The 24,307-nt window shown below is 46.0% G+C and overlaps 11 non-coding genes across 11 annotated transcripts; all 11 read right to left on the bottom strand.

The window, feature by feature from the left end:
• Positions 1-101: 101 nt before the first annotated feature.
• On the bottom strand, positions 102-292 carry LOC130338133 (U2 spliceosomal RNA). The gene has a single exon (XR_008878893.1). It is a non-coding gene; the product is annotated as a U2 spliceosomal RNA (small nuclear RNA).
• A 2,091-nt stretch (positions 293-2,383) lies between these two features.
• LOC130338037 (U2 spliceosomal RNA) lies at positions 2,384-2,574 on the bottom strand. Its single transcript, XR_008878813.1, has one exon. It is a non-coding gene; the product is annotated as a U2 spliceosomal RNA (small nuclear RNA).
• Positions 2,575-4,657: 2,083 nt separating this feature from the next.
• LOC130338132 (U2 spliceosomal RNA) lies at positions 4,658-4,848 on the bottom strand. The gene has a single exon (XR_008878892.1). It is a non-coding gene; the product is annotated as a U2 spliceosomal RNA (small nuclear RNA).
• A 2,073-nt stretch (positions 4,849-6,921) lies between these two features.
• LOC130338131 (U2 spliceosomal RNA) lies at positions 6,922-7,112 on the bottom strand. The gene has a single exon (XR_008878891.1). It is a non-coding gene; the product is annotated as a U2 spliceosomal RNA (small nuclear RNA).
• Positions 7,113-9,203: 2,091 nt separating this feature from the next.
• On the bottom strand, positions 9,204-9,394 carry LOC130338130 (U2 spliceosomal RNA). The gene has a single exon (XR_008878890.1). It is a non-coding gene; the product is annotated as a U2 spliceosomal RNA (small nuclear RNA).
• A 2,087-nt stretch (positions 9,395-11,481) lies between these two features.
• On the bottom strand, positions 11,482-11,672 carry LOC130338129 (U2 spliceosomal RNA). Its single transcript, XR_008878889.1, has one exon. It is a non-coding gene; the product is annotated as a U2 spliceosomal RNA (small nuclear RNA).
• A 2,087-nt stretch (positions 11,673-13,759) lies between these two features.
• Positions 13,760-13,950, bottom strand: LOC130338127 (U2 spliceosomal RNA). Its single transcript, XR_008878888.1, has one exon. It is a non-coding gene; the product is annotated as a U2 spliceosomal RNA (small nuclear RNA).
• A 2,095-nt stretch (positions 13,951-16,045) lies between these two features.
• LOC130338126 (U2 spliceosomal RNA) lies at positions 16,046-16,236 on the bottom strand. Its single transcript, XR_008878887.1, has one exon. It is a non-coding gene; the product is annotated as a U2 spliceosomal RNA (small nuclear RNA).
• A 2,094-nt stretch (positions 16,237-18,330) lies between these two features.
• On the bottom strand, positions 18,331-18,521 carry LOC130338125 (U2 spliceosomal RNA). The gene has a single exon (XR_008878886.1). It is a non-coding gene; the product is annotated as a U2 spliceosomal RNA (small nuclear RNA).
• A 2,069-nt stretch (positions 18,522-20,590) lies between these two features.
• On the bottom strand, positions 20,591-20,781 carry LOC130338124 (U2 spliceosomal RNA). Its single transcript, XR_008878885.1, has one exon. It is a non-coding gene; the product is annotated as a U2 spliceosomal RNA (small nuclear RNA).
• A 2,096-nt stretch (positions 20,782-22,877) lies between these two features.
• On the bottom strand, positions 22,878-23,068 carry LOC130338122 (U2 spliceosomal RNA). Its single transcript, XR_008878883.1, has one exon. It is a non-coding gene; the product is annotated as a U2 spliceosomal RNA (small nuclear RNA).
• Positions 23,069-24,307: the final 1,239 nt, after the last annotated feature.

Raw genomic sequence — 24,307 nt, 5'->3', positions numbered from 1 at the left:
CAGCAGCAGCAGCAGCAGCAAGGCCCACAGGGCTGGCTAGCTGGCTAGCCAGCAAGCAGGTAGCAATGAAAGTAGGAATCTTTCTTTTTAACCCTGTAAGGGGGTGGTGCACTGTACCCGAAGATACTGCCATATCGGGTCAATGCATAGGGCGACGGAAGCAAGCTTCGAAATCGGCCCCCGTTCTCAAAAATCCATTTAATATATGGTCCCCAGATAGGGGACGTATCAGATATTAAACTGATAAGAACAGATACTACACTTGATCTTAGCCAAAAGGCCGAGAAGCGATAACCGTGAAAGGGGCGGGCCCAACAAGGTCCCCTTCATGGGCACTATCACTGCTTGCTGTCAGGGAGGCTGCCAGACAATTTTCCATGCACACTCTGGGCTGGGGGGCAGTCAACCACCAGTACACACAGCAGAACCTAAACCCATACCATTATTGCTAAGCAGCAAGACAGGGGCCCATTGCACTCCCACGGGGCCTTTTTAAATGCAATCCATAACCCGGATTTGCCAGGAACCCTTCTTACTCCTCCTACTTGCATGTGACACTGGGCTTAGGATCTGCATAGGAAACACACACACAAGCACACACCTACCTTTGTTGCCTGCAGATGCCTCCTTGGCTGTCCCCAAACGGTATCAAACCAACACCCACGGGAAGCTGTAAGCATAGAGGACATGCCTGCACCCCATTGGACTTACCTGTGTGGGTTAAATCCGGGTTATTTGACAACCTATGGCGGTGATGGTTCTGCTCAGGCAGAGCAGTGCTGATGCTCCTCATAAAGCTGTCGCTGCTGTGAAGGTTCTAGGTGACATCACAATCCCTATGGTTACATACACAACAAAGCTGGGTTGTTGTTGTTTACACTCTGCAAGGCCTGTGGAAGTGAGTGACATCATAGCACTGTAGTTCTGAGGGTTCTAGATGGATGCAACAATCTCCTGTTGCTTCTATGAAGGCCATAATAGACGACATCACCAAACAGCTCCATAGTCACATACACAGCAAAGGAGAGATGTTGTTTACACCTAGTGATGTCAGTGGTATTGAGTGACATCACAGCACAGTGCTAAGGCTCCTGGGCCTGGACACAGCAGCGGCTGCAATATCTCAACGGAGAATACGTTTATATATATGTGTGTGTGTGCGCGTATATATATATATATATATATATATATATATATATATATATATATATTTCTCCGCCGAAATCACTTTTAAACCCATTTCCACCTTTTTTTCCCTTCTCTTCCTCTTACTTTTTTTTCACGTTTTTTTACGTTTTTCTCCTTTTCGCCTCTTTTCTGGGCGTATTATTCTTCTTTTTCTTCTTTTTTTTCGTCTAATGCATACCCCATCAGTGCAGCAATGCTTATTCAATACCGCCAGCAGATGGAGACACTGGGGGATAATTTTCTAAGGATTTATACTGATTTTTCCTGTCTGAATTTGTCGCACAGAAAGTTGCAGGCCAAATATGTGTGACATTTCTGCGACTTTAGCTTCTAGAGCATTTTTACAACATTATACATAGGTGCTGAATACATAAAAAGCGACTGTTCAGCGACAGACAAGTCGCATCGGCTGAAAGTAGGCCAGAATGTCAGTCCATGTTGGAGCAGGTTTAGATACAGTCTAAAGCATAGATCTCAAAGTCTGTGCACAGAATTTAGCAAGGGCCTCGCACCTTCTGATGCATCAGGTAGGTGCACTATAGCATAGCCTAACCCTCTGTACTTTGGTCTATATTGATGCGGGACATAGACAGCCAGCTGATGACCAATCCATTAGTGCAATGGATGGCTGGAAGCATTTGTCTTTGCCTTTGCAATACCACAGAAGCAATGCATGGTCAATGTACAGCAATGACACACCTGTGTGAACAGCCAGGAGACCCCCCCATGTTATGTTACATAGTTACATAGTTAGTACGGTCGAAAAAAGACATATGTCCATCAAGTTCAACCAGGGAATTAAGGGGTAGGGGTGTGGCGCGATATTGGGGAAGGGATGAGATTTTATATTTCTTCATAAGCATTAATCTTATTTTGTCAATTAGGAACATTCAGCACCCACCCGCTATCAAGGCAGCTGCCTATCATGTCATGCCCTACCTGCACAGGTGTGCTGGCTACTCAAATGATCCAATTAAGGAGGCCATTTAGTCAGCAGCAGCAGAAGTCCTGTGCCTGGACGCTCCAACAGCGGCCAGACACAAGCAGAAGCAGCAGAAGCAGCAGCAGCACCACCTTTTGTTTTTTGGCTGCAGCAGCAGCAGCAGCAGCAGCAAGGCCCACAGGGCTGGCTAGCTGGCTAGCCAGCAAGCAGGTAGCAATGAAAGTAGGAATCTTTCTTTTTAACCCTGTAAGGGGGTGGTGCACTGTACCCGAAGATACTGCCATATCGGGTCAATGCATAGGGCGACGGAAGCAAGCTTCGAAATTGGCCCCCGTTCTCAAAAATCCATTTAATATATGGTCCCCAGATAGGGGACGTATCAGATATTAAACTGATAAGAACAGATACTACACTTGATCTTAGCCAAAAGGCCGAGAAGCGATAACCGTGAAAGGGGCGGGCCCAACAAGGTCCCCTTCATGGGCACTATCACTGCTTGCTGTCAGGGAGGCTGCCAGACAATTTTCCATGCACACTCTGGGCTGGGGGGCAGTCAACCACCAGTACACACAGCAGAACCTAAACCCATACCATTATTGCTAAGCAGCAAGACAGGGGCCCATTGCACTCCCACGGGGCCTTTTTAAATGCAATCCATAACCCGGATTTGCCAGGAACCCTTCTTACTCCTCCTACTTGCATGTGACACTGGGCTTAGGATCTGCATAGGAAACACACACACAAGCACACACCTACCTTTGTTGCCTGCAGATGCCTCCTTGGCTGTCCCCAAACGGTATCAAACCAACACCCACGGGAAGCTGTAAGCATAGAGGACATGCCTGCACCCCATTGGACTTACCTGTGTGGGTTAAATCCGGGTTATTTGACAACCTATGGCGGTGATGGTTCTGCTCAGGCAGAGCAGTGCTGATGCTCCTCATAAAGCTGTCGCTGCTGTGAAGGTTCTAGGTGACATCACAATCCCTATGGTTACATACACAACAAAGCTGGGTTGTTGTTGTTTACACTCTGCAAGGCCTGTGGAAGTGAGTGACATCATAGCACTGTAGTTCTGAGGGTTCTAGATGGATGCAACAATCTCCTGTTGCTTCTATGAAGGCCATAATAGACGACATCACCAAACAGCTCCATAGTCACATACACAGCAAAGGAGAGATGTTGTTTACACCTAGTGATGTCAGTGGTATTGAGTGACATCACAGCACAGTGCTAAGGCTCCTGGGCCTGGACACAGCAGCGGCTGCAATATCTCAACGGAGAATACGTTTATATATATGTGTGTGTGTGCGCGTATATATATATATATATATATATATATATATATATATATTTCTCCGCCGAAATCACTTTTAAACCCATTTCCACCTTTTTTTCCCTTCTCTTCCTCTTACTTTTTTTTCACGTTTTTTTACGTTTTTCTCCTTTTCGCCTCTTTTCTGGGCGTATTATTCTTCTTTTTCTTCTTTTTTTTCGTCTAATGCATACCCCATCAGTGCAGCAATGCTTATTCAATACCGCCAGCAGATGGAGACACTGGGGGATAATTTTCTAAGGATTTATACTGATTTTTCCTGTCTGAATTTGTCGCACAGAAAGTTGCAGGCCAAATATGTGTGACATTTCTGCGACTTTAGCTTCTAGAGCATTTTTACAACATTATACATAGGTGCTGAATACATAAAAAGCGACTGTTCAGCGACAGACAAGTCGCATCGGCTGAAAGTAGGCCAGAATGTCAGTCCATGTTGGAGCAGGTTTAGATACAGTCTAAAGCATAGATCTCAAAGTCTGTGCACAGAATTTAGCAAGGGCCTCGCACCTTCTGATGCATCAGGTAGGTGCACTATAGCATAGCCTAACCCTCTGTACTTTGGTCTATATTGATGCGGGACATAGACAGCCAGCTGATGACCAATCCATTAGTGCAATGGATGGCTGGAAGCATTTGTCTTTGCCTTTGCAATACCACAGAAGCAATGCATGGTCAATGTACAGCAATGACACACCTGTGTGAACAGCCAGGAGACCCCCCCATGTTATGTTACATAGTTACATAGTTAGTACGGTCGAAAAAAGACATATGTCCATCAAGTTCAACCAGGGAATTAAGGGGTAGGGGTGTGGCGCGATATTGGGGAAGGGATGAGATTTTATATTTCTTCATAAGCATTAATCTTATTTTGTCAATTAGGAACATTCAGCACCCACCCGCTATCAAGGCAGCTGCCTATCATGTCATGCCCTACCTGCACAGGTGTGCTGGCTACTCAAATGATCCAATTAAGGAGGCCATTTAGTCAGCAGCAGCAGAAGTCCTGTGCCTGGACGCTCCAACAGCGGCCAGACACAAGCAGAAGCAGCAGAAGCAGCAGCAGCACCACCTTTTGTTTTTTGGCTGCAGCAGCAGCAGCAGCAGCAGCAAGGCCCACAGGGCTGGCTAGCTGGCTAGCCAGCAAGCAGGTAGCAATGAAAGTAGGAATCTTTCTTTTTAACCCTGTAAGGGGGTGGTGCACTGTACCCGAAGATACTGCCATATCGGGTCAATGCATAGGGCGACGGAAGCAAGCTTCGAAATCGGCCCCCGTTCTCAAAAATCCATTTAATATATGGTCCCCAGATAGGGGACGTATCAGATATTAAACTGATAAGAACAGATACTACACTTGATCTTAGCCAAAAGGCCGAGAAGCGATAACCGTGAAAGGGGCGGGCCCAACAAGGTCCCCTTCATGGGCACTATCACTGCTTGCTGTCAGGGAGGCTGCCAGACAATTTTCCATGCACACTCTGGGCTGGGGGGCAGTCAACCACCAGTACACACAGCAGAACCTAAACCCATACCATTATTGCTAAGCAGCAAGACAGGGGCCCATTGCACTCCCACGGGGCCTTTTTAAATGCAATCCATAACCCGGATTTGCCAGGAACCCTTCTTACTCCTCCTACTTGCATGTGACACTGGGCTTAGGATCTGCATAGGAAACACACACACAAGCACACACCTACCTTTGTTGCCTGCAGATGCCTCCTTGGCTGTCCCCAAACGGTATCAAACCAACACCCACGGGAAGCTGTAAGCATAGAGGACATGCCTGCACCCCATTGGACTTACCTGTGTGGGTTAAATCCGGGTTATTTGACAACCTATGGCGGTGATGGTTCTGCTCAGGCAGAGCAGTGCTGATGCTCCTCATAAAGCTGTCGCTGCTGTGAAGGTTCTAGGTGACATCACAATCCCTATGGTTACATACACAACAAAGCTGGGTTGTTGTTGTTTACACTCTGCAAGGCCTGTGGAAGTGAGTGACATCATAGCACTGTAGTTCTGAGGGTTCTAGATGGATGCAACAATCTCCTGTTGCTTCTATGAAGGCCATAATAGACGACATCACCAAACAGCTCCATAGTCACATACACAGCAAAGGAGAGATGTTGTTTACACCTAGTGATGTCAGTGGTATTGAGTGACATCACAGCACAGTGCTAAGGCTCCTGGGCCTGGACACAGCAGCGGCTGCAATATCTCAACGGAGAATACGTTTATATATATGTGTGTGTGTGCGCGTATATATATATATATATATATATATATATTTCTCCGCCGAAATCACTTTTAAACCCATTTCCACCTTTTTTTCCCTTCTCTTCCTCTTACTTTTTTTTCACGTTTTTTTACGTTTTTCTCCTTTTCGCCTCTTTTCTGGGCGTATTATTCTTCTTTTTCTTCTTTTTTTTCGTCTAATGCATACCCCATCAGTGCAGCAATGCTTATTCAATACCGCCAGCAGATGGAGACACTGGGGGATAATTTTCTAAGGATTTATACTGATTTTTCCTGTCTGAATTTGTCGCACAGAAAGTTGCAGGCCAAATATGTGTGACATTTCTGCGACTTTAGCTTCTAGAGCATTTTTACAACATTATACATAGGTGCTGAATACATAAAAAGCGACTGTTCAGCGACAGACAAGTCGCATCGGCTGAAAGTAGGCCAGAATGTCAGTCCATGTTGGAGCAGGTTTAGATACAGTCTAAAGCATAGATCTCAAAGTCTGTGCACAGAATTTAGCAAGGGCCTCGCACCTTCTGATGCATCAGGTAGGTGCACTATAGCATAGCCTAACCCTCTGTACTTTGGTCTATATTGATGCGGGACATAGACAGCCAGCTGATGACCAATCCATTAGTGCAATGGATGGCTGGAAGCATTTGTCTTTGCCTTTGCAATACCACAGAAGCAATGCATGGTCAATGTACAGCAATGACACACCTGTGTGAACAGCCAGGAGACCCCCCCATGTTATGTTACATAGTTACATAGTTAGTACGGTCGAAAAAAGACATATGTCCATCAAGTTCAACCAGGGAATTAAGGGGTAGGGGTGTGGCGCGATATTGGGGAAGGGATGAGATTTTATATTTCTTCATAAGCATTAATCTTATTTTGTCAATTAGGAACATTCAGCACCCACCCGCTATCAAGGCAGCTGCCTATCATGTCATGCCCTACCTGCACAGGTGTGCTGGCTACTCAAATGATCCAATTAAGGAGGCCATTTAGTCAGCAGCAGCAGAAGTCCTGTGCCTGGACGCTCCAACAGCGGCCAGACACAAGCAGAAGCAGCAGAAGCAGCAGCAGCACCACCTTTTGTTTTTTGGCTGCAGCAGCAGCAGCAGCAGCAGCAAGGCCCACAGGGCTGGCTAGCTGGCTAGCCAGCAAGCAGGTAGCAATGAAAGTAGGAATCTTTCTTTTTAACCCTGTAAGGGGGTGGTGCACTGTACCCGAAGATACTGCCATATCGGGTCAATGCATAGGGCGACGGAAGCAAGCTTCGAAATCGGCCCCCGTTCTCAAAAATCCATTTAATATATGGTCCCCAGATAGGGGACGTATCAGATATTAAACTGATAAGAACAGATACTACACTTGATCTTAGCCAAAAGGCCGAGAAGCGATAACCGTGAAAGGGGCGGGCCCAACAAGGTCCCCTTCATGGGCACTATCACTGCTTGCTGTCAGGGAGGCTGCCAGACAATTTTCCATGCACACTCTGGGCTGGGGGGCAGTCAACCACCAGTACACACAGCAGAACCTAAACCCATACCATTATTGCTAAGCAGCAAGACAGGGGCCCATTGCACTCCCACGGGGCCTTTTTAAATGCAATCCATAACCCGGATTTGCCAGGAACCCTTCTTACTCCTCCTACTTGCATGTGACACTGGGCTTAGGATCTGCATAGGAAACACACACACAAGCACACACCTACCTTTGTTGCCTGCAGATGCCTCCTTGGCTGTCCCCAAACGGTATCAAACCAACACCCACGGGAAGCTGTAAGCATAGAGGACATGCCTGCACCCCATTGGACTTACCTGTGTGGGTTAAATCCGGGTTATTTGACAACCTATGGCGGTGATGGTTCTGCTCAGGCAGAGCAGTGCTGATGCTCCTCATAAAGCTGTCGCTGCTGTGAAGGTTCTAGGTGACATCACAATCCCTATGGTTACATACACAACAAAGCTGGGTTGTTGTTGTTTACACTCTGCAAGGCCTGTGGAAGTGAGTGACATCATAGCACTGTAGTTCTGAGGGTTCTAGATGGATGCAACAATCTCCTGTTGCTTCTATGAAGGCCATAATAGACGACATCACCAAACAGCTCCATAGTCACATACACAGCAAAGGAGAGATGTTGTTTACACCTAGTGATGTCAGTGGTATTGAGTGACATCACAGCACAGTGCTAAGGCTCCTGGGCCTGGACACAGCAGCGGCTGCAATATCTCAACGGAGAATACGTTTATATATATGTGTGTGTGTGCGCGTATATATATATATATATATATATATATATATATATATATATATATATTTCTCCGCCGAAATCACTTTTAAACCCATTTCCACCTTTTTTTCCCTTCTCTTCCTCTTACTTTTTTTTCACGTTTTTTTACGTTTTTCTCCTTTTCGCCTCTTTTCTGGGCGTATTATTCTTCTTTTTCTTCTTTTTTTTCGTCTAATGCATACCCCATCAGTGCAGCAATGCTTATTCAATACCGCCAGCAGATGGAGACACTGGGGGATAATTTTCTAAGGATTTATACTGATTTTTCCTGTCTGAATTTGTCGCACAGAAAGTTGCAGGCCAAATATGTGTGACATTTCTGCGACTTTAGCTTCTAGAGCATTTTTACAACATTATACATAGGTGCTGAATACATAAAAAGCGACTGTTCAGCGACAGACAAGTCGCATCGGCTGAAAGTAGGCCAGAATGTCAGTCCATGTTGGAGCAGGTTTAGATACAGTCTAAAGCATAGATCTCAAAGTCTGTGCACAGAATTTAGCAAGGGCCTCGCACCTTCTGATGCATCAGGTAGGTGCACTATAGCATAGCCTAACCCTCTGTACTTTGGTCTATATTGATGCGGGACATAGACAGCCAGCTGATGACCAATCCATTAGTGCAATGGATGGCTGGAAGCATTTGTCTTTGCCTTTGCAATACCACAGAAGCAATGCATGGTCAATGTACAGCAATGACACACCTGTGTGAACAGCCAGGAGACCCCCCCATGTTATGTTACATAGTTACATAGTTAGTACGGTCGAAAAAAGACATATGTCCATCAAGTTCAACCAGGGAATTAAGGGGTAGGGGTGTGGCGCGATATTGGGGAAGGGATGAGATTTTATATTTCTTCATAAGCATTAATCTTATTTTGTCAATTAGGAACATTCAGCACCCACCCGCTATCAAGGCAGCTGCCTATCATGTCATGCCCTACCTGCACAGGTGTGCTGGCTACTCAAATGATCCAATTAAGGAGGCCATTTAGTCAGCAGCAGCAGAAGTCCTGTGCCTGGACGCTCCAACAGCGGCCAGACACAAGCAGAAGCAGCAGAAGCAGCAGCAGCACCACCTTTTGTTTTTTGGCTGCAGCAGCAGCAGCAGCAGCAGCAAGGCCCACAGGGCTGGCTAGCTGGCTAGCCAGCAAGCAGGTAGCAATGAAAGTAGGAATCTTTCTTTTTAACCCTGTAAGGGGGTGGTGCACTGTACCCGAAGATACTGCCATATCGGGTCAATGCATAGGGCGACGGAAGCAAGCTTCGAAATCGGCCCCCGTTCTCAAAAATCCATTTAATATATGGTCCCCAGATAGGGGACGTATCAGATATTAAACTGATAAGAACAGATACTACACTTGATCTTAGCCAAAAGGCCGAGAAGCGATAACCGTGAAAGGGGCGGGCCCAACAAGGTCCCCTTCATGGGCACTATCACTGCTTGCTGTCAGGGAGGCTGCCAGACAATTTTCCATGCACACTCTGGGCTGGGGGGCAGTCAACCACCAGTACACACAGCAGAACCTAAACCCATACCATTATTGCTAAGCAGCAAGACAGGGGCCCATTGCACTCCCACGGGGCCTTTTTAAATGCAATCCATAACCCGGATTTGCCAGGAACCCTTCTTACTCCTCCTACTTGCATGTGACACTGGGCTTAGGATCTGCATAGGAAACACACACACAAGCACACACCTACCTTTGTTGCCTGCAGATGCCTCCTTGGCTGTCCCCAAACGGTATCAAACCAACACCCACGGGAAGCTGTAAGCATAGAGGACATGCCTGCACCCCATTGGACTTACCTGTGTGGGTTAAATCCGGGTTATTTGACAACCTATGGCGGTGATGGTTCTGCTCAGGCAGAGCAGTGCTGATGCTCCTCATAAAGCTGTCGCTGCTGTGAAGGTTCTAGGTGACATCACAATCCCTATGGTTACATACACAACAAAGCTGGGTTGTTGTTGTTTACACTCTGCAAGGCCTGTGGAAGTGAGTGACATCATAGCACTGTAGTTCTGAGGGTTCTAGATGGATGCAACAATCTCCTGTTGCTTCTATGAAGGCCATAATAGACGACATCACCAAACAGCTCCATAGTCACATACACAGCAAAGGAGAGATGTTGTTTACACCTAGTGATGTCAGTGGTATTGAGTGACATCACAGCACAGTGCTAAGGCTCCTGGGCCTGGACACAGCAGCGGCTGCAATATCTCAACGGAGAATACGTTTATATATATGTGTGTGTGTGCGCGTATATATATATATATATATATATATATATATATATATATATATTTCTCCGCCGAAATCACTTTTAAACCCATTTCCACCTTTTTTTCCCTTCTCTTCCTCTTACTTTTTTTTCACGTTTTTTTACGTTTTTCTCCTTTTCGCCTCTTTTCTGGGCGTATTATTCTTCTTTTTCTTCTTTTTTTTCGTCTAATGCATACCCCATCAGTGCAGCAATGCTTATTCAATACCGCCAGCAGATGGAGACACTGGGGGATAATTTTCTAAGGATTTATACTGATTTTTTCTGTCTGAATTTGTCGCACAGAAAGTTGCAGGCCAAATATGTGTGACATTTCTGCGACTTTAGCTTCTAGAGCATTTTTACAACATTATACATAGGTGCTGAATACATAAAAAGCGACTGTTCAGCGACAGACAAGTCGCATCGGCTGAAAGTAGGCCAGAATGTCAGTCCATGTTGGAGCAGGTTTAGATACAGTCTAAAGCATAGATCTCAAAGTCTGTGCACAGAATTTAGCAAGGGCCTCGCACCTTCTGATGCATCAGGTAGGTGCACTATAGCATAGCCTAACCCTCTGTACTTTGGTCTATATTGATGCGGGACATAGACAGCCAGCTGATGACCAATCCATTAGTGCAATGGATGGCTGGAAGCATTTGTCTTTGCCTTTGCAATACCACAGAAGCAATGCATGGTCAATGTACAGCAATGACACACCTGTGTGAACAGCCAGGAGACCCCCCCATGTTATGTTACATAGTTACATAGTTAGTACGGTCGAAAAAAGACATATGTCCATCAAGTTCAACCAGGGAATTAAGGGGTAGGGGTGTGGCGCGATATTGGGGAAGGGATGAGATTTTATATTTCTTCATAAGCATTAATCTTATTTTGTCAATTAGGAACATTCAGCACCCACCCGCTATCAAGGCAGCTGCCTATCATGTCATGCCCTACCTGCACAGGTGTGCTGGCTACTCAAATGATCCAATTAAGGAGGCCATTTAGTCAGCAGCAGCAGAAGTCCTGTGCCTGGACGCTCCAACAGCGGCCAGACACAAGCAGAAGCAGCAGAAGCAGCAGCAGCACCACCTTTTGTTTTTTGGCTGCAGCAGCAGCAGCAGCAGCAGCAAGGCCCACAGGGCTGGCTAGCTGGCTAGCCAGCAAGCAGGTAGCAATGAAAGTAGGAATCTTTCTTTTTAACCCTGTAAGGGGGTGGTGCACTGTACCCGAAGATACTGCCATATCGGGTCAATGCATAGGGCGACGGAAGCAAGCTTCGAAATCGGCCCCCGTTCTCAAAAATCCATTTAATATATGGTCCCCAGATAGGGGACGTATCAGATATTAAACTGATAAGAACAGATACTACACTTGATCTTAGCCAAAAGGCCGAGAAGCGATAACCGTGAAAGGGGCGGGCCCAACAAGGTCCCCTTCATGGGCACTATCACTGCTTGCTGTCAGGGAGGCTGCCAGACAATTTTCCATGCACACTCTGGGCTGGGGGGCAGTCAACCACCAGTACACACAGCAGAACCTAAACCCATACCATTATTGCTAAGCAGCAAGACAGGGGCCCATTGCACTCCCACGGGGCCTTTTTAAATGCAATCCATAACCCGGATTTGCCAGGAACCCTTCTTACTCCTCCTACTTGCATGTGACACTGGGCTTAGGATCTGCATAGGAAACACACACACAAGCACACACCTACCTTTGTTGCCTGCAGATGCCTCCTTGGCTGTCCCCAAACGGTATCAAACCAACACCCACGGGAAGCTGTAAGCATAGAGGACATGCCTGCACCCCATTGGACTTACCTGTGTGGGTTAAATCCGGGTTATTTGACAACCTATGGCGGTGATGGTTCTGCTCAGGCAGAGCAGTGCTGATGCTCCTCATAAAGCTGTCGCTGCTGTGAAGGTTCTAGGTGACATCACAATCCCTATGGTTACATACACAACAAAGCTGGGTTGTTGTTGTTTACACTCTGCAAGGCCTGTGGAAGTGAGTGACATCATAGCACTGTAGTTCTGAGGGTTCTAGATGGATGCAACAATCTCCTGTTGCTTCTATGAAGGCCGTAATAGACGACATCACCAAACAGCTCCATAGTCACATACACAGCAAAGGAGAGATGTTGTTTACACCTAGTGATGTCAGTGGTATTGAGTGACATCACAGCACAGTGCTAAGGCTCCTGGGCCTGGACACAGCAGCGGCTGCAATATCTCAACGGAGAATACGTTTATATATATGTGTGTGTGTGCGCGTATATATATATATATATATATATATATATATATATATATATATTTCTCCGCCGAAATCACTTTTAAACCCATTTCCACCTTTTTTTCCCTTCTCTTCCTCTTACTTTTTTTTCACGTTTTTTTACGTTTTTCTCCTTTTCGCCTCTTTTCTGGGCGTATTATTCTTCTTTTTCTTCTTTTTTTTCGTCTAATGCATACCCCATCAGTGCAGCAATGCTTATTCAATACCGCCAGCAGATGGAGACACTGGGGGATAATTTTCTAAGGATTTATACTGATTTTTCCTGTCTGAATTTGTCGCACAGAAAGTTGCAGGCCAAATATGTGTGACATTTCTGCGACTTTAGCTTCTAGAGCATTTTTACAACATTATACATAGGTGCTGAATACATAAAAAGCGACTGTTCAGCGACAGACAAGTCGCATCGGCTGAAAGTAGGCCAGAATGTCAGTCCATGTTGGAGCAGGTTTAGATACAGTCTAAAGCATAGATCTCAAAGTCTGTGCACAGAATTTAGCAAGGGCCTCGCACCTTCTGATGCATCAGGTAGGTGCACTATAGCATAGCCTAACCCTCTGTACTTTGGTCTATATTGATGCGGGACATAGACAGCCAGCTGATGACCAATCCATTAGTGCAATGGATGGCTGGAAGCATTTGTCTTTGCCTTTGCAATACCACAGAAGCAATGCATGGTCAATGTACAGCAATGACACACCTGTGTGAACAGCCAGGAGACCCCCCCATGTTATGTTACATAGTTACATAGTTAGTACGGTCGAAAAAAGACATATGTCCATCAAGTTCAACCAGGGAATTAAGGGGTAGGGGTGTGGCGCGATATTGGGGAAGGGATGAGATTTTATATTTCTTCATAAGCATTAATCTTATTTTGTCAATTAGGAACATTCAGCACCCACCCGCTATCAAGGCAGCTGCCTATCATGTCATGCCCTACCTGCACAGGTGTGCTGGCTACTCAAATGATCCAATTAAGGAGGCCATTTAGTCAGCAGCAGCAGAAGTCCTGTGCCTGGACGCTCCAACAGCGGCCAGACACAAGCAGAAGCAGCAGAAGCAGCAGCAGCACCACCTTTTGTTTTTTGGCTGCAGCAGCAGCAGCAGCAGCAGCAAGGCCCACAGGGCTGGCTAGCTGGCTAGCCAGCAAGCAGGTAGCAATGAAAGTAGGAATCTTTCTTTTTAACCCTGTAAGGGGGTGGTGCACTGTACCCGAAGATACTGCCATATCGGGTCAATGCATAGGGCGACGGAAGCAAGCTTCGAAATCGGCCCCCGTTCTCAAAAATCCATTTAATATATGGTCCCCAGATAGGGGACGTATCAGATATTAAACTGATAAGAACAGATACTACACTTGATCTTAGCCAAAAGGCCGAGAAGCGATAACCGTGAAAGGGGCGGGCCCAACAAGGTCCCCTTCATGGGCACTATCACTGCTTGCTGTCAGGGAGGCTGCCAGACAATTTTCCATGCACACTCTGGGCTGGGGGGCAGTCAACCACCAGTACACACAGCAGAACCTAAACCCATACCATTATTGCTAAGCAGCAAGACAGGGGCCCATTGCACTCCCACGGGGCCTTTTTAAATGCAATCCATAACCCGGATTTGCCAGGAACCCTTCTTACTCCTCCTACTTGCATGTGACACTGGGCTTAGGATCTGCATAGGAAACACACACACAAGCACACACCTACCTTTGTTGCCTGCAGATGCCTCCTTGGCTGTCCCCAAACGGTATCAAACCAACACCCACGGGAAGCTGTAAGCATAGAGGACATGCCTGCACCCCATTGGACTTACCTGTGTGGGTTAAATCCGGGTTATTTGACAACCTATGGCGGTGATGGTTCTGCTCAGGCAGAGCAGTGCTGATGCTCCTCATAAAGCTGTCGCTGCTGTGAAGGTTCTAGGTGACATCACAATCCCTATGGTTACATACACAACAAAGCTGGGTTGTTGTTGTTTACACTCTGCAAGGCCTGTGGAAGTGAGTGACATCATAGCACTGTAGTTCTGAGGGTTCTAGATGGATGCAACAATCTCCTGTTGCTTCTATGAAGGCCATAATAGACGACATCACCAAACAGCTCCATAGTCACATACACAGCAAAGAAGAGATGTTGTTTACACCTAGTGATGTCAGTGGTATTGAGTGACATCACAGCACAGTGCTAAGGCTCCTGGGCCTGGACACAGCAGCGGCTGCAATATCTCAACGGAGAATACGTTTATATATATGTGTGTGTGTGCGCGTATATATATATATATATATATATATATATATATATATATATATATATATATTTCTCCGCCGAAATCACTTTTAAACCCATTTCCACCTTTTTTTCCCTTCTCTTCCTCTTACTTTTTTTTCACGTTTTTTTAAGTTTTTCTCCTTTTCGCCTCTTTTCTGGGCGTATTATTCTTCTTTTTCTTCTTTTTTTTCGTCTAATGCATACCCCATCAGTGCAGCAATGCTTATTCAATACCGCCAGCAGATGGAGACACTGGGGGATAATTTTCTAAGGATTTATACTGATTTTTCCTGTCTGAATTTGTCGCACAGAAAGTTGCAGGCCAAATATGTGTGACATTTCTGCGACTTTAGCTTCTAGAGCATTTTTACAACATTATACATAGGTGCTGAATACATAAAAAGCGACTGTTCAGCGACAGACAAGTCGCATCGGCTGAAAGTAGGCCAGAATGTCAGTCCATGTTGGAGCAGGTTTAGATACAGTCTAAAGCATAGATCTCAAAGTCTGTGCACAGAATTTAGCAAGGGCCTCGCACCTTCTGATGCATCAGGTAGGTGCACTATAGCATAGCCTAACCCTCTGTACTTTGGTCTATATTGATGCGGGACATAGACAGCCAGCTGATGACCAATCCATTAGTGCAATGGATGGCTGGAAGCATTTGTCTTTGCCTTTGCAATACCACAGAAGCAATGCATGGTCAATGTACAGCAATGACACACCTGTGTGAACAGCCAGGAGACCCCCCCATGTTATGTTACATAGTTACATAGTTAGTACGGTCGAAAAAAGACATATGTCCATCAAGTTCAACCAGGGAATTAAGGGGTAGGGGTGTGGCGCGATATTGGGGAAGGGATGAGATTTTATATTTCTTCATAAGCATTAATCTTATTTTGTCAATTAGGAACATTCAGCACCCACCCGCTATCAAGGCAGCTGCCTATCATGTCATGCCCTACCTGCACAGGTGTGCTGGCTACTCAAATGATCCAATTAAGGAGGCCATTTAGTCAGCAGCAGCAGAAGTCCTGTGCCTGGACGCTCCAACAGCGGCCAGACACAAGCAGAAGCAGCAGAAGCAGCAGCAGCACCACCTTTTGTTTTTTGGCTGCAGCAGCAGCAGCAGCAGCAGCAAGGCCCACAGGGCTGGCTAGCTGGCTAGCCAGCAAGCAGGTAGCAATGAAAGTAGGAATCTTTCTTTTTAACCCTGTAAGGGGGTGGTGCACTGTACCCGAAGATACTGCCATATCGGGTCAATGCATAGGGCGACGGAAGCAAGCTTCGAAATCGGCCCCCGTTCTCAAAAATCCATTTAATATATGGTCCCCAGATAGGGGACGTATCAGATATTAAACTGATAAGAACAGATACTACACTTGATCTTAGCCAAAAGGCCGAGAAGCGATAACCGTGAAAGGGGCGGGCCCAACAAGGTCCCCTTCATGGGCACTATCACTGCTTGCTGTCAGGGAGGCTGCCAGACAATTTTCCATGCACACTCTGGGCTGGGGGGCAGTCAACCACCAGTACACACAGCAGAACCTAAACCCATACCATTATTGCTAAGCAGCAAGACAGGGGCCCATTGCACTCCCACGGGGCCTTTTTAAATGCAATCCATAACCCGGATTTGCCAGGAACCCTTCTTACTCCTCCTACTTGCATGTGACACTGGGCTTAGGATCTGCATAGGAAACACACACACAAGCACACACCTACCTTTGTTGCCTGCAGATGCCTCCTTGACTGTCCCCAAACGGTATCAAACCAACACCCACGGGAAGCTGTAAGCATAGAGGACATGCCTGCACCCCATTGGACTTACCTGTGTGGGTTAAATCCGGGTTATTTGACAACCTATGGCGGTGATGGTTCTGCTCAGGCAGAGCAGTGCTGATGCTCCTCATAAAGCTGTCGCTGCTGTGAAGGTTCTAGGTGACATCACAATCCCTATGGTTACATACACAACAAAGCTGGGTTGTTGTTGTTTACACTCTGCAAGGCCTGTGGAAGTGAGTGACATCATAGCACTGTAGTTCTGAGGGTTCTAGATGGATGCAACAATCTCCTGTTGCTTCTATGAAGGCCATAATAGACGACATCACCAAACAGCTCCATAGTCACATACACAGCAAAGGAGAGATGTTGTTTACACCTAGTGATGTCAGTGGTATTGAGTGACATCACAGCACAGTGCTAAGGCTCCTGGGCCTGGACACAGCAGCGGCTGCAATATCTCAACGGAGAATACGTTTATATATATGTGTGTGTGTGCGCGTATATATATATATATATATATATATATATATATATATATATATATATTTCTCCGCCGAAATCACTTTTAAACCCATTTCCACCTTTTTTTCCCTTCTCTTCCTCTTACTTTTTTTTCACGTTTTTTTACGTTTTTCTCCTTTTCGCCTCTTTTCTGGGCGTATTATTCTTCTTTTTCTTCTTTTTTTTCGTCTAATGCATACCCCATCAGTGCAGCAATGCTTATTCAATACCGCCAGCAGATGGAGACACTGGGGGATAATTTTCTAAGGATTTATACTGATTTTTCCTGTCTGAATTTGTCGCACAGAAAGTTGCAGGCCAAATATGTGTGACATTTCTGCGACTTTAGCTTCTAGAGCATTTTTACAACATTATACATAGGTGCTGAATACATAAAAAGCGACTGTTCAGCGACAGACAAGTCGCATCGGCTGAAAGTAGGCCAGAATGTCAGTCCATGTTGGAGCAGGTTTAGATACAGTCTAAAGCATAGATCTCAAAGTCTGTGCACAGAATTTAGCAAGGGCCTCGCACCTTCTGATGCATCAGGTAGGTGCACTATAGCATAGCCTAACCCTCTGTACTTTGGTCTATATTGATGCGGGACATAGACAGCCAGCTGATGACCAATCCATTAGTGCAATGGATGGCTGGAAGCATTTGTCTTTGCCTTTGCAATACCACAGAAGCAATGCATGGTCAATGTACAGCAATGACACACCTGTGTGAACAGCCAGGAGACCCCCCCATGTTATGTTACATAGTTACATAGTTAGTACGGTCGAAAAAAGACATATGTCCATCAAGTTCAACCAGGGAATTAAGGGGTAGGGGTGTGGCGCGATATTGGGGAAGGGATGAGATTTTATATTTCTTCATAAGCATTAATCTTATTTTGTCAATTAGGAACATTCAGCACCCACCCGCTATCAAGGCAGCTGCCTATCATGTCATGCCCTACCTGCACAGGTGTGCTGGCTACTCAAATGATCCAATTAAGGAGGCCATTTAGTCAGCAGCAGCAGAAGTCCTGTGCCTGGACGCTCCAACAGCGGCCAGACACAAGCAGAAGCAGCAGAAGCAGCAGCAGCACCACCTTTTGTTTTTTGGCTGCAGCAGCAGCAGCAGCAGCAGCAGCAAGGCCCACAGGGCTGGCTAGCTGGCTAGCCAGCAAGCAGGTAGCAATGAAAGTAGGAATCTTTCTTTTTAACCCTGTAAGGGGGTGGTGCACTGTACCCGAAGATACTGCCATATCGGGTCAATGCATAGGGCGACGGAAGCAAGCTTCGAAATCGGCCCCCGTTCTCAAAAATCCATTTAATATATGGTCCCCAGATAGGGGACGTATCAGATATTAAACTGATAAGAACAGATACTACACTTGATCTTAGCCAAAAGGCCGAGAAGCGATAACCGTGAAAGGGGCGGGCCCAACAAGGTCCCCTTCATGGGCACTATCACTGCTTGCTGTCAGGGAGGCTGCCAGACAATTTTCCATGCACACTCTGGGCTGGGGGGCAGTCAACCACCAGTACACACAGCAGAACCTAAACCCATACCATTATTGCTAAGCAGCAAGACAGGGGCCCATTGCACTCCCACGGGGCCTTTTTAAATGCAATCCATAACCCGGATTTGCCAGGAACCCTTCTTACTCCTCCTACTTGCATGTGACACTGGGCTTAGGATCTGCATAGGAAACACACACACAAGCACACACCTACCTTTGTTGCCTGCAGATGCCTCCTTGGCTGTCCCCAAACGGTATCAAACCAACACCCACGGGAAGCTGTAAGCATAGAGGACATGCCTGCACCCCATTGGACTTACCTGTGTGGGTTAAATCCGGGTTATTTGACAACCTATGGCGGTGATGGTTCTGCTCAGGCAGAGCAGTGCTGATGCTCCTCATAAAGCTGTCGCTGCTGTGAAGGTTCTAGGTGACATCACAATCCCTATGGTTACATACACAACAAAGCTGGGTTGTTGTTGTTTACACTCTGCAAGGCCTGTGGAAGTGAGTGACATCATAGCACTGTAGTTCTGAGGGTTCTAGATGGATGCAACAATCTCCTGTTGCTTCTATGAAGGCCATAATAGACGACATCACCAAACAGCTCCATAGTCACATACACAGCAAAGGAGAGATGTTGTTTACACCTAGTGATGTCAGTGGTATTGAGTGACATCACAGCACAGTGCTAAGGCTCCTGGGCCTGGACACAGCAGCGGCTGCAATATCTCAACGGAGAATACGTTTATATATATGTGTGTGTGTGCGCGTATATATATATATATATATATATATATATATATATATTTCTCCGCCGAAATCACTTTTAAACCCATTTCCACCTTTTTTTCCCTTCTCTTCCTCTTACTTTTTTTTCACGTTTTTTTACGTTTTTCTCCTTTTCGCCTCTTTTCTGGGCGTATTATTCTTCTTTTTCTTCTTTTTTTTCGTCTAATGCATACCCCATCAGTGCAGCAATGCTTATTCAATACCGCCAGCAGATGGAGACACTGGGGGATAATTTTCTAAGGATTTATACTGATTTTTCCTGTCTGAATTTGTCGCACAGAAAGTTGCAGGCCAAATATGTGTGACATTTCTGCGACTTTAGCTTCTAGAGCATTTTTACAACATTATACATAGGTGCTGAATACATAAAAAGCGACTGTTCAGCGACAGACAAGTCGCATCGGCTGAAAGTAGGCCAGAATGTCAGTCCATGTTGGAGCAGGTTTAGATACAGTCTAAAGCATAGATCTCAAAGTCTGTGCACAGAATTTAGCAAGGGCCTCGCACCTTCTGATGCATCAGGTAGGTGCACTATAGCATAGCCTAACCCTCTGTACTTTGGTCTATATTGATGCGGGACATAGACAGCCAGCTGATGACCAATCCATTAGTGCAATGGATGGCTGGAAGCATTTGTCTTTGCCTTTGCAATACCACAGAAGCAATGCATGGTCAATGTACAGCAATGACACACCTGTGTGAACAGCCAGGAGACCCCCCCATGTTATGTTACATAGTTACATAGTTAGTACGGTCGAAAAAAGACATATGTCCATCAAGTTCAACCAGGGAATTAAGGGGTAGGGGTGTGGCGCGATATTGGGGAAGGGATGAGATTTTATATTTCTTCATAAGCATTAATCTTATTTTGTCAATTAGGAACATTCAGCACCCACCCGCTATCAAGGCAGCTGCCTATCATGTCATGCCCTACCTGCACAGGTGTGCTGGCTACTCAAATGATCCAATTAAGGAGGCCATTTAGTCAGCAGCAGCAGAAGTCCTGTGCCTGGACGCTCCAACAGCGGCCAGACACAAGCAGAAGCAGCAGCAGCACCACCTTTTGTTTTTTGGCTGCAGCAGCAGCAGCAGCAGCAAGGCCCACAGGGCTGGCTAGCTGGCTAGCCAGCAAGCAGGTAGCAATGAAAGTAGGAATCTTTCTTTTTAACCCTGTAAGGGGGTGGTGCACTGTACCCGAAGATACTGCCATATCGGGTCAATGCATAGGGCGACGGAAGCAAGCTTCGAAATCGGCCCCCGTTCTCAAAAATCCATTTAATATATGGTCCCCAGATAGGGGACGTATCAGATATTAAACTGATAAGAACAGATACTACACTTGATCTTAGCCAAAAGGCCGAGAAGCGATAACCGTGAAAGGGGCGGGCCCAACAAGGTCCCCTTCATGGGCACTATCACTGCTTGCTGTCAGGGAGGCTGCCAGACAATTTTCCATGCACACTCTGGGCTGGGGGGCAGTCAACCACCAGTACACACAGCAGAACCTAAACCCATACCATTATTGCTAAGCAGCAAGACAGGGGCCCATTGCACTCCCACGGGGCCTTTTTAAATGCAATCCATAACCCGGATTTGCCAGGAACCCTTCTTACTCCTCCTACTTGCATGTGACACTGGGCTTAGGATCTGCATAGGAAACACACACACAAGCACACACCTACCTTTGTTGCCTGCAGATGCCTCCTTGGCTGTCCCCAAACGGTATCAAACCAACACCCACGGGAAGCTGTAAGCATAGAGGACATGCCTGCACCCCATTGGACTTACCTGTGTGGGTTAAATCCGGGTTATTTGACAACCTATGGCGGTGATGGTTCTGCTCAGGCAGAGCAGTGCTGATGCTCCTCATAAAGCTGTCGCTGCTGTGAAGGTTCTAGGTGACATCACAATCCCTATGGTTACATACACAACAAAGCTGGGTTGTTGTTGTTTACACTCTGCAAGGCCTGTGGAAGTGAGTGACATCATAGCACTGTAGTTCTGAGGGTTCTAGATGGATGCAACAATCTCCTGTTGCTTCTATGAAGGCCATAATAGACGACATCACCAAACAGCTCCATAGTCACATACACAGCAAAGAAGAGATGTTGTTTACACCTAGTGATGTCAGTGGTATTGAGTGACATCACAGCACAGTGCTAAGGCTCCTGGGCCTGGACACAGCAGCGGCTGCAATATCTCAACGGAGAATACGTTTATATATATGTGTGTGTGTGCGCGTATATATATATATATATATATATATATATATATATATATATATATATATATATACTCCGCCGAAATCACTTTTAAACCCATTTCCACCTTTTTTTCCCTTCTCTTCCTCTTACTTTTTTTTCACGTTTTTTTACGTTTTTCTCCTTTTCGCCTCTTTTCTGGGCGTATTATTCTTCTTTTTCTTCTTTTTTTTCGTCTAATGCATACCCCATCAGTGCAGCAATGCTTATTCAATACCGCCAGCAGATGGAGACACTGGGGGATAATTTTCTAAGGATTTATACTGATTTTTCCTGTCTGAATTTGTCGCACAGAAAGTTGCAGGCCAAATATGTGTGACATTTCTGCGACTTTAGCTTCTAGAGCATTTTTACAACATTATACATAGGTGCTGAATACATAAAAAGCGACTGTTCAGCGACAGACAAGTCGCATCGGCTGAAAGTAGGCCAGAATGTCAGTCCATGTTGGAGCAGGTTTAGATACAGTCTAAAGCATAGATCTCAAAGTCTGTGCACAGAATTTAGCAAGGGCCTCGCACCTTCTGATGCATCAGGTAGGTGCACTATAGCATAGCCTAACCCTCTGTACTTTGGTCTATATTGATGCGGGACATAGACAGCCAGCTGATGACCAATCCATTAGTGCAATGGATGGCTGGAAGCATTTGTCTTTGCCTTTGCAATACCACAGAAGCAATGCATGGTCAATGTACAGCAATGACACACCTGTGTGAACAGCCAGGAGACCCCCCCATGTTATGTTACATAGTTACATAGTTAGTACGGTCGAAAAAAGACATATGTCCATCAAGTTCAACCAGGGAATTAAGGGGTAGGGGTGTGGCGCGATATTGGGGAAGGGATGAGATTTTATATTTCTTCATAAGCATTAATCTTATTTTGTCAATTAGGAACATTCAGCACCCACCCGCTATCAAGGCAGCTGCCTATCATGTCATGCCCTACCTGCACAGGTGTGCTGGCTACTCAAATGATCCAATTAAGGAGGCCATTTAGTCAGCAGCAGCAGAAGTCCTGTGCCTGGACGCTCCAACAGCGGCCAGACACAAGCAGAAGCAGCAGAAGCAGCAGCAGCACCACCTTTTGTTTTTTGGCTGCAGCAGCAGCAGCAGCAGCAGCAAGGCCCACAGGGCTGGCTAGCTGGCTAGCCAGCAAGCAGGTAGCAATGAAAGTAGGAATCTTTCTTTTTAACCCTGTAAGGGGGTGGTGCACTGTACCCGAAGATACTGCCATATCGGGTCAATGCATAGGGCGACGGAAGCAAGCTTCGAAATCGGCCCCCGTTCTCAAAAATCCATTTAATATATGGTCCCCAGATAGGGGACGTATCAGATATTAAACTGATAAGAACAGATACTACACTTGATCTTAGCCAAAAGGCCGAGAAGCGATAACCGTGAAAGGGGCGGGCCCAACAAGGTCCCCTTCATGGGCACTATCACTGCTTGCTGTCAGGGAGGCTGCCAGACAATTTTCCATGCACACTCTGGGCTGGGGGGCAGTCAACCACCAGTACACACAGCAGAACCTAAACCCATACCATTATTGCTAAGCAGCAAGACAGGGGCCCATTGCACTCCCACGGGGCCTTTTTAAATGCAATCCATAACCCGGATTTGCCAGGAACCCTTCTTACTCCTCCTACTTGCATGTGACACTGGGCTTAGGATCTGCATAGGAAACACACACACAAGCACACACCTACCTTTGTTGCCTGCAGATGCCTCCTTGGCTGTCCCCAAACGGTATCAAACCAACACCCACGGGAAGCTGTAAGCATAGAGGACATGCCTGCACCCCATTGGACTTACCTGTGTGGGTTAAATCCGGGTTATTTGACAACCTATGGCGGTGATGGTTCTGCTCAGGCAGAGCAGTGCTGATGCTCCTCATAAAGCTGTCGCTGCTGTGAAGGTTCTAGGTGACATCACAATCCCTATGGTTACATACACAACAAAGCTGGGTTGTTGTTGTTTACACTCTGCAAGGCCTGTGGAAGTGAGTGACATCATAGCACTGTAGTTCTGAGGGTTCTAGATGGATGCAACAATCTCCTGTTGCTTCTATGAAGGCCATAATAGACGACATCACCAAACAGCTCCATAGTCACATACACAGCAAAGGAGAGATGTTGTTTACACCTAGTGATGTCAGTGGTATTGAGTGACATCACAGCACAGTGCTAAGGCTCCTGGGCCTGGACACAGCAGCGGCTGCAATATCTCAACTGGGGATACGTTTATATATATGTGTGTGTGTGCGCGTATATATATATATATATATATATATATATATATATATATATATATATATATATATATATATTTCTCCGCCGAAATCACTTTTAAACCCATTTCCACCTTTTTTTCCCTTCTCTTCCTCTTACTTTTTTTTCACGTTTTTTTACGTTTTTCTCCTTTTCGCCTCTTTTCTGGGCGTATTATTCTTCTTTTTCTTCTTTTTTTTCGTCTAATGCATACCCCATCAGTGCAGCAATGCTTATTCAATACCGCCAGCAGATGGAGACACTGGGGGATAATTTTCTAAGGATTTATACTGATTTTTCCTGTCTGAATTTGTCGCACAGAAAGTTGCAGGCCAAATATGTGTGACATTTCTGCGACTTTAGCT

The sequence above is a fragment of the Hyla sarda genome, unplaced genomic scaffold (genome assembly GCF_029499605.1).
Source record: "Hyla sarda isolate aHylSar1 unplaced genomic scaffold, aHylSar1.hap1 scaffold_513, whole genome shotgun sequence".
In the NCBI taxonomy this organism is placed as follows: domain Eukaryota; kingdom Metazoa; phylum Chordata; class Amphibia; order Anura; family Hylidae; genus Hyla; species Hyla sarda.
This window is presented reverse-complemented; position numbering and strand designations above follow the sequence as displayed.